Consider the following 14,895-nt stretch of genomic DNA (forward strand, 5'->3'; position numbering starts at 1 on the left):
TTAATTAAAGTGCAGATGATTAAAGCGTTTATTCAGCGTTTTCTAATAGTACAAACAAAATAGATTAATTTGTACCAGCACATTTCTTGAAGCGCAGAATCTGAACGGTGATGCTACAGATTTTTTCTTTTCTTCATAGTTCATTACTTCACTGAATGCATCCATTGCATTGGCGGCTATATAAATGCCAGGATATAAGCTTTCAAAGACCACCTTGAACGATTCTGTGTGAGTGGACTTGTAGACCTCCTCCCAAATGTCTCCAAGACAAAAAAATACATACTCTGAAAGTATTTCTTCATCTTCTGTGACACTAGCGGATACATCAACCTCTCTCAGAAGATATGTAGAGTTTAGTGTAATGAGGCTATCACTTGTTGACAATCCGGTGTCAACTGTTAAACATAAAACAACTCACATTAAATTTGACTGAAAATAATTGTAACTATAAGTAAATACCTTCAACCCCTTTTGGTTTTTATTTATAATTACATACCCTCTTTTGCCCACGCAACCACTGTATTAACAACTTCATCAATATCTGTGCACGAGACATTGTTTTCTTGACATGCATCACCTGCATCATTTTTTACGACAGCCAAAGATGTAATATGTTCAATTGTGATTATAATTAAGCTGGTACATATATGATATACCTTTCTGAGCAGCCACTAGACCATCAACACCAACATCTGAATCAACTGCATCACACAGATGTAATAAGTTTAAAAGAACAACATAAGTGTTTTAAGAGCGTTTTACTTATACTAATAATTAATTTAACCCAAATACCTTTTAGAGCAGCCACTGGACCACCAACACCAACATCTGAATCTTGTGTTTTATGGACCACATTATTAGTGAATATGTTTTCCCATTCACAACATCTAGCAAAGATACTCTCATTTGATGGATGTCTATCCTTTCCTTGACGGACCAACTCGTTGATCTCGGAGCAAATTTTATCAAATTTCTTCAACTTGTTATCCATTGCCTTATTCCAAAACTGTAAAAAGAAAATATAGTTTGGGTTAATTCAAAAACATTTTCAATTTATCCCAGCCAGTTGTAATAGAGTTAAATAATAGTCAACAAGCACGATAGGAATTTGCAAACTTAAAGGTGAATAATCGCTTACATAATCATCCAAATCTTGTTCAGCTGTTTGATCGACATTATCTGTTTCAGATGCACTTTGAACATCTGTTTTTTAATTACATATAATGTTGTATTACATAAAATGCATGTAGAGATAAGAGATATGAGAGTTTTTTACAAGAAAATAACAAGTTTAATACCATGTTCTTGTTTCTCCTCAGCTGCAGTGTTTTCTTCAACTCCAGGCTTACCAGCAGCACTAACCGTCACAGCAGCAGCAGTCTCATCAAGTCTCTTCCCGGCAGCACTAACTGTCACAGCAGCAGTATCAGCAACAGCAGCATCAGCAGTCTCATCAAGTCCCTTCCCGGCAGCACTAACGGTCACAGCAGCAGGAGCAGCAGCAGCCGCATCAATCCCTTTCTCGTCAACACTAAACGTCACAGCAGCAGCAACCTCAGTAGCATCTTCTTCTAAGGGGGGACCATTATTGTCCAAGTATTTTTCCATCTTATTAAGAGTAGTTGTTGTTATGTAGTTGACTGCAGGCGTTGTGACGGGAGTCCCAAATAGACCATATTTTTTATGGTATTCATGCGTGTAAAGCATCACAAGGAAGGTGATCGGACCGTTGTATTAAACGTTGATACCTCTCCATTCTTTCTTTGTCGTTTTCAAGTTTTCAATAACATAGCTGCACCAGTCCATATTTGGTATATCGGAGGTTTTATCAATTGCGGAGATGAATCGTTGATTGACTGTTGTTGATTTTGTCACAAATCCTATACAGGTGTTGACCAACACAAGGAAATTAATCTTAAACAGTTCACCAACTCTTTGATCCACGGCTAGTTTGTCTTTCACATGCATTATACTTATTCTTGCATTTGTCGGGAATTGAGATTTGAACAAATCTGTAGTAAATCTTCCCCCAATCTTGGTCTACTCTTGCCTAAAACAGGAATCTTACCCATTGGTATCCCCAACACTTCATGTACTTTTTGTGGTGTTATCTTAATAACACCGCTCCTTATGTTAAATTCATTTAAACGGTTATTATAGTTCATGAGCAACCAATATCCCAAAATTGTTGGAGTTTGGGTTACTTGAAGTCTTAACATTGACCCGAAACCCATTTCTTCTACACAAGTTTTTTGGGCAATAGTCATTGCCTTCACTGCATCAACAATATTAATAGGTGCACACCTATTCATCAATTTTTTGTCTACATATTCAACAAAAGGTTGTCCCCTCTCGGCTGGCTTCTTTTCTTTAACGGCTCTCTTTTTCGGACGCTGAAAGTCCGGGTCAGAGGTGCTGTGTTCCACCTGTTTCTGCTTTGACAACAACCTGTCGATTTTTGTGTCAAGGTCTGAATCAGAGTCTGCTTGCACAACATGTTTTGTTTTCCCCACCGGAGCAACTTTTTTAGTCTTCCTTTTATCAGTCTTGTTTTTTCTTTAATGGCTCTCTTTTTCGGACGCTGAAAGTCCGGGCCAGAGGTGCTGTGTTCCACCTGTTTCCGCTTTGACAACAATCTGTCGATTTTTGTGTCAAGGTCTGAATCAGAGTTTGCTTCCACATCATGTTTTGTTTTCCCCACCGGAGCAACTTTTTTAGTCTTCCTTTTATCAGTCTTGGTTTTTTCAACAACTGAATCACATACATACAATAAAACACGGGGGTAGGGGATAACAACACGAATCACAAGGAAACAGAAAACTCTTATAAAAAATCACAATGATAAATTCTCATACCAAAGCCATAACACGCTAATCATACGCATATAACATGCTTTAATATTATACATAGATTTAAAAAAACAAGGATATGTATTACAACAACAACAACACGCTTATCAAACGTATTAATACATAAGAAGATTCAAACAAATGCTTACATTTTAAGATTAAGTAAACCTAAAACGCTAAAAAAATCATAAAGTAACACATGTTCCATCTTCATTCTGAGACCTATCGTGCTTTTGCTTCGTCCTTGGTTCCGTTCCAGAAGTAGATGAGTTAGGGTTCTTCATTTTGGTTCCGTTCAAGAATTAGATGAGTTAGGGTTCTGAGACCTATCGTGCTTGTACTTGTGCTTCACAGTAGAAACAAATCGTTGACGGTTTTTAGGAATTTTGACTTACTTATCCACGTTCCAGAAGTAGATGAGTGACTTACGAGGGTAGTTATTTGACCCTTTTAAAAGAAGGCGCGTGCTTTTAAATTTTAATCGTACAGTTAGTATTGTATAGTAGCAATATATATATATATAATATTAGTGGGTGGTGGTGGGTTCAGGTGGTCATGATGGTGGTGGACGGTGGCGGAGGTGCGGTGGTTCATGGTGGCGGATGTGTGATGGTGGGTGGTGGGCAGTGGGTGGTGGTGGCGGAGGTCGGTGGTGGTGGTGGTGGGTAGTGGGTCGTGGTGGTGGATGGGTATAAATAAATGTATATATATTTATATATAATATTAGTGGTGGTGGTGTGGTGGGTGGTGGTGGAGTGTGGTTAGTGGTTGGTGCTGGGGGTCGTTGCGGCGAATGTGGGCGGTGGTGTGTAGTATGATTGCGGATATGTAATACATGAGACAATACGGTGCAATCCCGTATGATGACCATGATGATTGGCCCAATTATGACGAGACGATGCTAATATAACTACCTGGGTTGGTGGTGGTTATCATATTGATGCTGCTAACCAATATATACGGTTTGCTTACGCCAACCCAGACGATGGCGACTGTAGCTCGTACGACGAGCATGACGTCTATGATGATGATCACACATATATAGATGAGGACCAATTATATGTACCTTTATGACAATACGCCACACAGGCGTGCGCGCATACACACACATATGTTGATGATAATGGTGACACCAATGTTTAATGACATGTAACCCGTATGATCGACGACGACCATGATAACGTATACGATGGTCATACCGATGGTAGCATGTACGACTGATAATGTCGTTTGATGACGACAACAATTCATAAGATGGTGCTGACAGTGATCGCTAATATTGGGCGTTTTGTTTATGATAACCCATACGATGCTGACTACATCCCGTACATGGCAATCGGATGATGATGATGATGCTAATGATGATGGAGATGTGTGACGATGATGACGACACTGATAGCGAGATATATGTTACCCGTATGATCAACGCCGACTAAGATAGCATATACAATGACCACGTTGATTACCCGCACGTCTGATGATGATTCCGTTTCATGGTGATGGTGATCGATGATTATGATGATGATAACCACTATAATACATGATAACGATGATAACTTTATGATGTTGATCATCATCATAACACATATGGTGATGATGATAACCTAGAAGATGATAATGATACAAAACTGCATATCTGAAATGATAACACTAGAATGTTATGAGCCTCTCTATTACGAAGTTGTAAATCTTATCCAGAAAATCTTACTAACGGTTAAGATAATACTTCAATAATGGATAAAATTTTTAATTTATTTAAAAAATACGATTTATTAAACGAACTCCTCTTTTAACGAAATTTAATACCGGAATGTTAGTAAAAAAAAACTAAAAGTAAATGTTTTTATACTATTTTTAAAAAGTTATAAAACAAAAAACCAAAATATATAAATAATTAAATGTGTAGAAATAAATAATACCAAAATTCAAAACCCTTCTAACTTCAAAACCCTAAATCGACTTCTACTTCGCTTTACTGTAATTCGTAGACATCGCTTATCCTGGTAAGAACATAAAAACGCCACGTCTCAATAATGGAGTTAAGTTCCTGGTAGATATCGACAACGATTCCATGAGTAGGATGGTATGTTAATATTGTTATATGGTTAATTTTTTTTATGAAACATTTTACAGTTTTTTAACATATACATTCTAAGAACATTTTTTATGTTACTTATAGCTCATTCCTAAAGCTGTTCAACCAATGTTTGCTGACATGAAATCGAATACCGGCTGTTGTTTGATTTACGATCAAAGTGGTAGAACGTTTTCTGTTGTTATAATCAAAGTACTTGATGACTTTTATTTTGGAACCGGTTGGACTGAATTAAATAGAGAATGTTGTATAGAAGCTGGAACATATGTTGTTTTTGAGATTAAACCAAGATCTATGTTGAATATGTTTACTTTCAAAAGAAACGTAAATGATCAATCCGGTACTATGATATGTATTCCAGTCAGAAACCGACACGTCCATTACTTGGTAAGTTTTAATTTTTGTTTTTAATGATTGTTTCCAAATTCAAATGTCCTTTAATTAACATGTTTAATAGGATTTCCCTGAGTGGTACGTGATTCAAGAATTTGGTGACAATTACATGAATTCGCTTTTCGAGCTTATTGCTCCAGATAGATATATGTTTAAAGTTTCATGTCTTAGGGATGGAATGGGTTGTAGGCTAGAGGATGGATGGAATGAGGTTTTTAAACAAACCAACTTGAAAGGTGGCTCGTTTGTTGTGTTTGAAATCATATCAGATAAGACATTTCATATTAATGTCTTTCATGAAGATGGCATAGAATATATCCTTCCTAGTCCAAATCAGCTGTTTCTCAACTATCAATCAAGCAATCAAGATAGTTCCTCCCGAAACCCAATTCATCTTGATGAGCAAAATGATGACTCTAAAATCGTCTTCCACATGAACGTCACCAAGAAATTGGTAAATTGAATTTTTAAATTTCTTTTTTATTTACAAGTATATTTGAAATTTGCTTTTCACAGCGTCTTCCGCGTCACATTGCCACCAAGATTGATGCCTATGATGGAATGCCAATCACTTTGGTCAATCCCGAAGGTCGTACAAAAAATGAGACTTCACGGTGAACTGTCGGACCTGAAATTCAGATATCGGTTATCAAAATGGAAAAATTTCAAGGTGGAAAATGAAATACAGATTGGTGATAAGTGCAAATTTGAATATGACTTCAATGAAGCTACTTTGTTAGTTTCAAAAGTTGATTAGTGATTTGGTGATGTTTGGAACATTTGGGAAATATTTGGTGACGTGTTTGGAACATTTGTGATTTGGTTGGTTATTTGTATATGTATGGTTGTATTGATACACTTTTTAGTTTATTGTGTTGAATGTTGGTTGGTTAATTAGCTTTTGAATGCTTTAATTTTATAGTTTCTTGTATCATCTATTTTGTTATTCACTCTTATTTTTGTTTCATGGAATGTATTGTAATGGTGCATTTTGTATGAAACTTTTAATGAATGGTAATTATGGTTAAATCTAAAAATAAAACAAAAAACACTTTGTTAAAAAATACTATTACGCTTGTAACATGCCAATGTACGTAAACATATTTAAATATCCTAATACGCAATACACACTTATCCAACCATCTTCTGTCAAAGTGCCTATTTTCAGCCACAGGTTCTCTGCCGTAAAAACTATGCCAATAATCTATTGGTTCTTAAATAAAAGGGATGTAAAACTCAAAAAGCTCCAAACTATTGGCTCTAAATATTCAAAAACTCCAAATTACATTTAACACTCCAAAAATCAAGTTACACTCCAAATTATTAAAAATTTTCCACTCCACAAATCAGCCAAATTATTAAAAAAACAATCGAAGAAGAACATGCTTTATACTCCGATGAGGAAGCCAACGACGATGACGACGCTCAATCAGACGACACTGAAGGCTACTACAGCGAGGAAGCCAACGACGACGACGGTCAACCAGAAGATGATATAGGGACGATGGTTATCGAACCCCTCAACAGTTTGGAGGCTATCGAACCCCTCAACAGTTTTCCTACTACGAAAAAACCTACAAGGGAGTTGACAAGGTTACCTAAGCTGCGTACCCAATATGCAAACTCTGGTGGTGTCAAACTGGCAGTGGAGTTTGATAATCTGGGTAGGTTCACTGGCCAAAACAGATCAAAGTTTGCAAGTCTTTTAGGGTATGTTGTAAGGGAAATAGTTGGCTTGAGACATTTAAGTTGGAGGAAGGTCACTAAGGAGCTTAGAGATAAACTGTGGGAACAAATAATGGTTATTCTTTATTTCTATTTGTGCATTTTATATCTTGAGATGTAATTTACCTTTACTGTATTATATTATGCAGAAATATTTTGAGATTGAGGCTTGTCGCAGGCCTTCTGTGATGAATCGGCTCGGACACCTTCTTTGGGATTTCAGAAGAAAAATGTATGCCAAATACATTATGCCGAACATCGGTAAACCTCTGAAGCTGAAGGCGATACCCAAGGGATATAGGACTATGATCAGGCAAGAAGACTGGGATCACTTCGTTGAGTACACACAATCAGAGCAGTTTCAGGTATAAATCCTCTACTCTGCAAACGTAGATTGATCGACTATATATGGTTTACGTTTTTTGTTTAAATATAATGAAATGATTATAATGTGTGGTTGAAGAAAAAATTGGCTTCATCAAAGGGAGCTCGAGCAAAGAATATTTTTGATCATCACATGGGACGAGGGGGTTATACCTACCTTCGAGAGAAACTGGTAATCACCGTCAGCTGCTTTCTCTCTAGTTCAATGATTTGTTGGTTATGTGTCTAACGCATGACCGTCAGCTGCTTTCTCTTGAATATTTTACAAGGTTAAAAAGAAGGAGATTGGACCAGATGAGATCCCCGTCCGTGCATTAATATGGATGAAAGGAAGGGAGGACAAAGATGGTGCATACAAGAATGTTGTTGTCGAAGGCGTGGCAACCAAATTAGTATGTTTTAGTATTAAACTTTTTAAATCATGTTAAAGTCAATTCATTGCCTTATATTGGTGTCAAAAAAACTTGAGTCTGTATAACTTGTCTCAACACTTTATGTGGATACATAAGCGTGTTACAAGTGTAATAGAATATTTTGTTTTCTTGTAGGTTCAGCATGAGGAGCAGATCGCCTCCGGAGCCCTGGCACTTGAACCGTGCACATATGCCGTCACCTTAGTGCTTGGCAAAGAGAAAGGTGGGTTTTTAAAAGGGATAGGGTACGGATTGACAACAGGTAAATATTGAGGTGTGAGTCGGGTAAAAGGCTCGTTTAAGCAACGGATTGCCCAACTTGAGTATGAGGCGGTGCAGAGAGATGTAGTGGTGAACAGGTTGACGTCTCTACTTGAATCCACAAATGCTATTCTAGCAAGCCGTGAGAAGGAACGGTTAGCATTTGAGGCCAGGTTCAGACATCTCGAAGGATTGTTGCCGGAAATGTCGGCAAGTCATGTAAGTGACGTATGCTACATATTAATTAATGCATTCGACATACATAATTGGCACTGTTTTTGTCACAATTCGTAGGTAAATCCTGTTCCCAACCAGGTTGGTTCTAACCAAAGTACTAGTGCTGTGGCGCAAAATAAAATGCCAGGACCAGTAAGTATCTGACAGTTTCTTTGTTTTTTACAACTTTCCATGTGATTTTTCATTTTCCATAACCTAATAAATTGATTTGTAGGCCAGTTCTGTGGGAAACATCTTAACCTCAGGTGAGGCTGTGTAACAAGAATCCACTTCTTAGGTAACCATTTGACAATTTGATTGATTTGTTTTAATAATTAACTTTCCATGTGAGTGTGCTGATTTTGCATAAGTTAATTGTAGCCCAAGTCCGCGGATAAAATAGTTGTTGAAACGGTACCCGCTCCCCATATCGCGACATCAGTAAGTATTTGACAATTTCAGTACTTTTTATAATTCGTTTCCAATGTGAGTGTGCTCATTTTCTATTACCGAATTGCAGGCCAAGTATGTGGAAAAAAGTGTTGACCAAACGGTACCCGCTCCCCATATCGCGACATCAGTATGTATTTGACAATTTCAGTACTTTTTATAATTCGTTTCCAATGTGAGTGTGCTCATTTTCTATTTACCGAATTGCAGGCCAAGTCTGTGGAAAAAAGTGTTGACCAAACGGTAGTCGATCCCCATAGCGCGACATCAGTAAGTATTTGGCAGTTTTAGTTTTTATATTTTATAACCTAATAAGTCCTAACAATTCCAATTTATGTTATATTACCAATGAAGCCTGTAGAGAACAATGTTGATCAAGCATCAACACAACTACACCACACTCCGGATAGTAACGGCTCGAAAAAACAATTAGTAAGTATTTGGCAATTTTAGTTTTTCCTTTAATTTTTGATTGATTCATTGAATGGTTTTTAGGTAAAACGGAGAAGCCGTAAAAGAAAAGTTGATGTATCTACGGATGAAGCTTCCCAACCTGCTGAAATAAAGGTATGTACTGCGAGAAACATTGTTAATTTTCACCAACATGGGTATATACTTATATATTGACTTCAACTAAGCCATCTTAATTTCACATGCTGGTTTATAGGTGTATGAGTGTCGTTTGTGTGTGCATAACAAGCGTAACAAGGTGACAAATGGTAAAGTTTATTGGTCACCGGTTCCACAACAGTTGCATGGAAAAGCAATCCCGGAGGGTTGCTAAAAAGTTAGTATTGATGGAGCCATAAAGGAACAAGCAATTATTCCATGTGAGGCAGGTGAAATTACGACTGTTGGCAACGCAATTGGTACTTTTGCTGCTTGGCCAGAACACCTAATCGTATGTGACCAGGAGGTTTGTTCCCTTTTAACTTAACCGAACAAATATCTAAGTTCTTTTTCATTTAGTTTAAAAAATGAACACTTGTGTTCGTTTATGTTCGTTTGTTTATAATCTAAACTAACGTAATTGAACAAAGATAAATGAACATAAACGAACTTCCCGCCGAAAGGTTCACGAACAGTTAAACGAACGTTCGGTATGTATGCATACTATTTTGTTCTATTCAATTACAAAATACGACATTAATTATACATATTTTTTTTCATATTCTGTTGTTCCAGCTACCACCACTCCCGTCCTCAAAAGAACCAGACAGAGCTGGCAAGAAGGAAAAGGCAAAGTACACAACGATAGACCGGGTGACCAAACAGAAGACAAGGAGCAATGCCAAGAAAACCGACGCCTTAGCTAGTATATAGGTAGTCGTTATTTTTGTATTTTGTAAGATATTTTGCATATACATTTGCTTAAGTGAATATTATTGCTAATGTAATAATTTTGTTTTATTGCTTATAACTGTTTTATATTACTTCACAAAAAATAAAAATAATTTTATATTGCCTAATTATACACAATTTGGCCACATAGAATACATTAAATAGGTGTGGCCAAAAGTAAGACAATAGCCACACCTGAAATTACAAAAATTAGAGTCTATAAATGACCATTAGGCACAACATAAACATTTTTGTGCGACGAAAAGTATGATAATAGCCACACTTTATATTACAAAAACATTATGTGTGACAAACGGTAAAGACAATGGCCACACCACAAACACAAACTACAAAAGAGCGTTTGAGTGGCAACTTCACATTTTTAGCCACATTGACAACAACCTCCAGTGTCTATATGATATTATTAGCCACACAGTACCTCACTATGTGTGATGAAAAGTTTGACAATAGCCACACTTTAAATTAGAAAATGTTTTATGTGTGACAAACGGTAAGACAATGGCCACACCACAAACTACAAAAGAGTTTTTGACTAGCAAGTTCACATTTTCAGCCACATTGACAACACCCTCCAGTTTCTATATGATATTTTTAGTCACACAGTACCTCACTATGTGTGACGAAAAGTTTGACAATAGCTACACTTAAAATTAGGAAAAGCATTATGTGTGACAAACGGTAAGACAATGGCCACATCACAAACTACAAAAGAGTTTTTGACTAGCAAGTTTACATTTTTAGACACATTGACAACAGCCTCCAGTGTCTATATGATATTTTTAGCTACACAATAGCTCACTATGTGTGACAAAAAGTTTGACAATAGCCACTCTTTAAATTAGGAAAACCAATATGTGTGACAAACGGTAAGACAATGGCCACACCACAAACTACAAAAGAGTTTTTGACTAGCAAGTTCACATTTTTAGCCACATTTACAATAACCTCCAGTGTCTATAAGATATTATTTGCCACACAGTACTTCACTCTGTGTGATGAAAAGTTTTACAATAGCCACACCTTATATTAGGAAAAACATTTTTGTGTGACAAACGGTAAGATAATGGCCACACTATAATCTACAAAGGAGTTTTGAGTGACAAGTAAACATATTTAGCCACTTTTAATGTAATAGCTAGTGTCTATATCATATAATTAGCCACCCTATTATTAAATTTAAGTGGCCATTTCTTTGCTATATTCACACGGTATAGGTCACAATGTAAGCTTAACACAACCTTGTTGGCCACATTAATATAAAATTCTTGTGGCTGAAACATAAATTCATGTGGCTATATAGATGTAATGGTCACTCTTAGTAAATTTACATGCGGCCATTTTCTACCATTTAGCCACACTTATTGGAGAGTCTTCTTGATGGCCAGCAACTAATGCCTGTACCCTTTAGCCACACTTATTACCACATAAGGCCACTAAAAATTCTGTGTGGCCATATCATACCCACGGTGTCACGACCTTTGGCCACATATGTCCTGAACCAAATGTGTGTGGCTAAAGGCCTACGACCACACTTTTTTCGTGTGGCCGAAGGTCAATTTTCACGTAGTGACACCGTATACGTGTGTACTGATATACCAGGTGTTACATCAACTATACGCCTTCTAAATATGAAGAGAGGATATCTAGCTAGTAACTAATTAAAAAGAACTATGGTTATGGCGGTAATGGTAGTTTAGTTCAAAATAATGCACTAAAAACAACTTTAGCGGTTTTCTAGTTACACGCACTAAAATGAAACGAGAACTATAAAAAGTGAAAAACTATAGCACAGGCACATGGTGTAGCAATGGAGCTAGCTATAGTCGGGTGGTAGGGGCGTTGGGTCAGTTTTGAATATTTATTTATGTGGGAGGTGATGCTTGGATCAGATAAGTGTGCCGTTAATATATAGAAAGCTGATATGTTTTGAGTATATGGTGGCCGAAAGTTGGCACACGTCGGCGAAATGTGGTTTTGGAGTTAATATCCGACACAGATAGAACTTCAACAGCTCTTATACCATGTGAAGGTAAAAAGAGAGATTTTATTGTGATAAATTGTTTAATACAATATACAAGCATACATATACAGAATATAAAATCTAACTCGAACAAGCTGACCATAATAGGCTTAACCCTAATATAATTTGAAAACTATACTGAGTGCAAGTGTGATACGAAAGGATAAGAAGAAAAAGAAGAAGAATAAGAAACTGTTTGTTGTCGTTGTTTGCTTTTAGGAATTTGTATCTTCTACGCTTTTTCATGCTTGGTTATGGATGATTGAAGTGACATCAAATAAAGAAGACATGGAAGGTGTCAAGTAAGATGCCCTTGGCATCTTTGAAGGGAGTATGGGCATTGAAGCTTCAAGGTTTAATACTTGAATCACTTGTCTCATTGATGGGCGAAATTTTGGATCAGGATGCACACACCATAACCCAGTTGTCATCAAACACTTGATTTCTTCTTCCTCGAAATTGAACTCTAGACGTGGGTCGGCAACATCTAAAAGAGTCCCGGTCCCATAAAGCTCCCAAACCCATTCTAGTAACTGTATTTTATTTTCTTCGGCGTTGAACTCAATACTTTTTCGTCCACATGCTATTTCCATGGCAACAACTCCAAAGCTATAAACATCTGATTCCTTGCTGGCCTTCCCAGTCACTACAAATTCAAGAGCCATGTACCCCATGGTTCTGGCTAACGTCGTTGTCTGCCAGCCTTTCTCGTGGTCAACCAGCTTAGCTAACCCGAAATTACCAAGCTTCGCATTGAAATTTGAATCTAGCATCACATTACTAGATTTGATATCTCTATGCAAAACACATTGCTCCCATTCTTCATGTAGATACATCAAAGCCGAAGCCAGACCTTGGGCGATTTTGTACCTTTTGCCCCAAGTCAGTAGGCTCTTTGCATGGAAAATATGTGAATCTAAGCTTCCGTTTTCCATATATTCGTAAACAAGAAGGAGTTCTCATTTTTCGTGGCACCAACCGATGAGTTGCACCAGGTTTCTGTGTCTCAATCGACTAATGATCCTAACTTCTGATGCATATTCCTTAATCCCTTGTTTTGAACTCTTTGACACCCTTTTGACCGCAACATATGTGCTCGAATAATTTAAAAACCCTTTGTAAACACTACCAAATCCTCCCTCTCCAAGCTTCTCTTTCTCTGCAAACTCGCTAGTCGAATGAGCTAATTCGTCGTAAGAGAATCTTTTTGCCCCAATGCACATTTCGAATTCATAGTTCATCTCTTCATCCAATGTAAGATCCTCATGCCCATCTTCTTTGCTCTGCCTCTTCTTATTCTTCTTCTTCGTCTTCTTCTTCCTCATCCACCAAACAAATGCGAGCACAAGCAAGAAGCAGGTAACAACAACCGATATTCCAGCTATTAATCTCACGTTGCTGTTTCCGCCATTCACTATATTAGGACTTTGGTTCTGATGCAAATTCGAACTATTGAAAGCCCAAGATCTCACGTTATGTTTCTGGAAGTTTGCTCCAGGGGCTGCAGAAAACCCGAAGATAACCTATTCGGGCAACTCATTCCTGAGATCAACCATGTAAACAAGTCCTTGTCGTACGACCATATAATTTCGATAACCAGTGAATGAAACACTAAGATTTCTTGACACTGAATCATATGCAATCCAAGCTTGACACACGCCCCCACCGGTTACATTGCTTAACCATTTCTGATATCGAACAGAAACCAGAGAATTAATATTAATACCAACATGATCACCGATTGTTATATTTGGAGAGATATATGAATCAAAGTCATTACAAAAAGTATCAAACTCAACCGCAACAAATGGGCTTCTGAATGTATTGGTTGTGTAGTTGACTAGAAGCCCCATGGCTCGGCGCCTGGTGAGCACAGAATTATCCTGAGCTAGAAAGAATGTGAGGCCGTCACCATACGGTGTAACCCTGCCTAAATCAATTACAAATGTGAAACTGGTACTGAAGCTTGCTAGCTCACCGGTTCTGTTGTCCCAAAGATGGAATGTTTTGGTGAATGTTGCCCGTCCAGATCTCCCGCTTCGATTGGAACTAATCACATCTGGGGTCACCTGGATGCCACCATTGGAGATGTACCCTCCGTCACCTTCAGTGATTATTTCCCCCCGATGTTGGTCAAATTGAAGGAGAGTGAATCTACAATAGGTTTCAAAAGAAAAAGAACGAAAGTGTTGAAATGGGTCCTTGATGACTCCATTAATGCTGCAAATTGCTAGATAAATAAGTTTAGTCACTTATATAATCTTGGCCGCAGTTGGCAAGTATAATATTACAAAGGAATATAATTAGCCGTCTATGAACAAGGTTCCAAAAGGTAAAATCCAAGACATGCAAAATTGATGAACCTTTGATGTGTAGTAAAACATACTTACTTTCCTTATGATTTTATCATGGTTTTTGTGCTTAATTGTTTATTTTATGAAAGTATTGGGGGTTAAGTGCAATAATTTACAAAGTTTAAATGTTAATTGTAGGTTTATGAAAGATGGTGAAAAAAGAGTTAATTTGGAAGATTCTAGAGGCCTTGTTGGTCAAGTTTTAAAGCTACAACTCAAGGCCCAACCCAAGCCCACAAGTTAGAAGCCTTGCATGATATTATATTAAGTTAATTAATTTAATTCTCAGCCATTATCCAGCCCTAATCCCGAAAATAAAAGAACCCTAACTTCTTCACTAGTTCCGATTGGAACTGCAGCAAGGGAAAGAAAG

At 37.3% G+C, this 14,895-nt stretch overlaps 1 long non-coding RNA gene and 1 pseudogene across 1 annotated transcript; one reads left to right on the top strand and one right to left on the bottom strand.

Annotated features, from left to right (window-relative positions):
* The first annotated feature begins 2,550 nt into the window (after positions 1 to 2,550).
* On the top strand, positions 2,551 to 3,045 carry LOC143604654 (uncharacterized). Its single transcript, XR_013148338.1, has 2 exons — positions 2,551 to 2,685; positions 2,734 to 3,045. It is a non-coding gene; the product is annotated as an uncharacterized LOC143604654 (long non-coding RNA).
* A 9,326-nt stretch (positions 3,046 to 12,371) lies between these two features.
* LOC143604653 (L-type lectin-domain containing receptor kinase IX.1 pseudogene) lies at positions 12,372 to 14,383 on the bottom strand (annotated as a pseudogene).
* Positions 14,384 to 14,895: the final 512 nt, after the last annotated feature.

The sequence above is a fragment of the Bidens hawaiensis genome, unplaced genomic scaffold (assembly GCF_021521415.1).
Source record: "Bidens hawaiensis isolate Kalapana, Puna unplaced genomic scaffold, B.hawaiensis_p1.1 tig00066120_1, whole genome shotgun sequence".
Taxonomy (NCBI): Eukaryota; Viridiplantae; Streptophyta; class Magnoliopsida; order Asterales; family Asteraceae; genus Bidens; species Bidens hawaiensis.